Source organism: Pinus tabuliformis, chromosome 6 (assembly GCF_031772625.1).
Source record: "Pinus tabuliformis cultivar Carrire ecotype Pingquan chromosome 6, CPIR1, whole genome shotgun sequence".
In the NCBI taxonomy this organism is placed as follows: Eukaryota; Viridiplantae; Streptophyta; class Pinopsida; order Pinales; family Pinaceae; genus Pinus; species Pinus tabuliformis.
Window position 1 is genome coordinate 422,865,896 of NC_142292.1, and position 2,845 is coordinate 422,868,740.

The window sequence follows — 2,845 nt, forward strand, 5'->3', positions numbered from 1 at the left end:
GTTTAAATTTCTGAAATCTACAGAAAGTCTAATTTCACCAGTCTTTTTCCTAGTAGTGACTAAGTTTGAAATCCAATCTAAGTATCTAATGGGGGCTATAATTTGGGCATCAAACATTCTTTTAACTTCTTTCTGAATAGAGGGCATAAGAACTAGGTTTATTCTCCTAATTTTCTGTTTGAAAGGTTTATGATCTTCTTTTAAAGGTATTTTGTGTTGGATTATGTTGGTGTCATAAGATTTTAAGTCTTCATAACTCTAGGCAAACACATCCTGGAACTCTTTAAACAAATTGATGTATTTAACCTTTTCCTCTAGAGGTAAGGCTTTTTATATTTTAATGAATTTCTATTCATCCTCAATTCCTATGTTAACCTCTTCTATGTCAGATCTCAAAGGTTCCATTTTGGGTTTCCTAGCTACATCATTAGAGTCAAACAAATCTTCTAAAGGGACTAATCCCTTAGGCAAAAAAATAATTTCCAGATTAAGAATCTTAGGATCATCATTCATTATTTCTTCAATCTCTACATTCTCTAAACTATCTATTTCTACTCTAGTAAATTTAGTTGTTTTAGCTATATCTAAAATATTTACATCTATGTTACTTTCTATATTATTGTCTACTATATAGTCAGTATCTATCTTACAATTCTGAAACTCACCTTCATTGTTCATGAAATCGTAAATTTGAGAATCCTGGGAGAAAATATGCCAATACTTAAGGTTGTCTTGTATAACAGGCCTATGTCTGACTTCTGCAATGTACTAATGGTTGGGTTGAAATGGTCATTTACAGGTACTAGCAAAAGTGGCCAGACTGTGGGCATGCATGTTTTGTTTTCTAGGAATGGCAACAAAGTTTGTTTCCAGGAGGTCTTTGATCAAGTCCAAGACTATATCCCTATATTGACCAAGCCTAGGATTGTTCATAGAGTGTTCACCATTAATCTGTTTAATAATCAGCTCTAAGTCTCCCATGATGGAAATTCTTTTGGTTCCAAGTTTCCTAACCAATTGTAACCCTAGAATTAGGGCTTCATATTCGGCCATGTTATTGGTACACTTGAAGTTCAATCTAAAAGCATGTACCTCAGCATGATTACTCTCCATATTATGGATCCACACTCCTGCACTAGCCCCTAACCTTTTAACATACCTATCAAAGTCTAGATGCCATAGTGACTCATGAAAAATGTTCTCACTATCAGTTGTTCTGTATTTCAGGTCTTTAGCTGTGATTTCCTTATTATCATTTTCTGCATTGTACAAGATATAAGAGTCCATATCTAAATGCATGGAGTATATGGGAAAATTTTGTGGTTTCCCATCACTAACCACCATGTATTTCATCAAGGTCTCTCTATATAATTTTCTTGGTTGGCCAAAAAAATATATGGTGGCATAAGACATATCTAACTCTTTGGTGTTCCCCTAGGGAGGATTTGTAACACTTTGTTAACTGGAGCTTCTTTTATTATCTTACTTTGGGTTTGGATGGATCTTTTAATGGGAGTCTCATTGTTCTTTTTAATTCTCAAGCTATATTGTTTGTGTACCTCATATATAGCTAACTCATATCCCTATTTAAAATCAAAGGATTCACTAGATTCTAACTGCAATGGTTGCAGCATATATAACTCTTGTTCTTCTTGGGTAAGAAAAACAGTGTCTTCATCTTTGGTTTCTAGTAAGTTAATATGGGTATCATCCTCTCTTTCTTGGTTCTATGAATCCTCAACATAGTTCTCTTGGAAGGGGGGCCTAACTTGTTGATCTGGTGTAGCACTCTTTCCTACATTAGGGTTCTTCCTAAAATTGGGGTTTCTTATTAGGGGTTGTTGATTCTCCCATTGATTTTTCCTCTCCATGTTTTCTAATCTATCCATTACTCTCTCTAAACTCTTAGCTAAGATATCTACTTTTCCATCTGAAGTAGAAGCTTCCTCTTTAAATACAAATTTCTTTTCATTTCTCATTCAGGCTTTCTTGGCTAATAGGTTGGCCTCTACACCAGCAACATTGCTTTGCATTTGTTCTAGTGTTTCAGGGCTTCTTTCCCTTAACTCGTATGACATGTCAGTGACAAAACAATCAAGGAACTTAATTAATGCTAGGTTAGGTGGAGGCTTAATATTGGCTGGAATTGCATTGTAGATACTATTGAACCTAGTGCAATAGTCCTGAACTGACTCATTAGGAGCTATTCTAATGTTTTCATATTCATAAAGTATTTGCAATGGGTTTTTCTTTCTCTCCCATCTATCAATGAATAACCTATGAAAATTAGCTAAGTCTGCAATATGGTTGGTAGGAAAGGCTTTGAACCATTTCTTGACATCCCCAGTTAAAGTTTGGGAAAACAACCTCATTTGGACATCTGCTTCATCTATCTCATGCAACTCAAAAAAGTCAGACATCTTGTTTACATGTTGTTGGGCAGTGTACTAACCAGTAGCATCAAACAGGAAGATTTTACTCTAATAATCTGCAAGCATGGCATGGAGTTGTGCAGGTAAAACAAGAGGTGCATATCGATTTGCCATTGTTGTGATTCTGGCTTGACTAGGGGGTAAAGTTGTGGTACTTGAGGAAGGACTTGAAACTGATGGAGGTGAACTAGATGATGATGAGGATGGCTGATTAATAATTGGTTTAGGTGATTGGATTGTGGTAGATACAATTGGTGAGGTTGTAGTCAAAGAAGCGGTAGTTACAGCGAGTAAAGTTTGTGTAGAAACTTCAGGGGCAGTAGTAGTAAGGGTAGCTACTTCAACAGATTGTTGAAGGTAAGAATCACCTATATTACTTATCAATTTAGAGGCCCAAGCTTCTATCTTGTCAA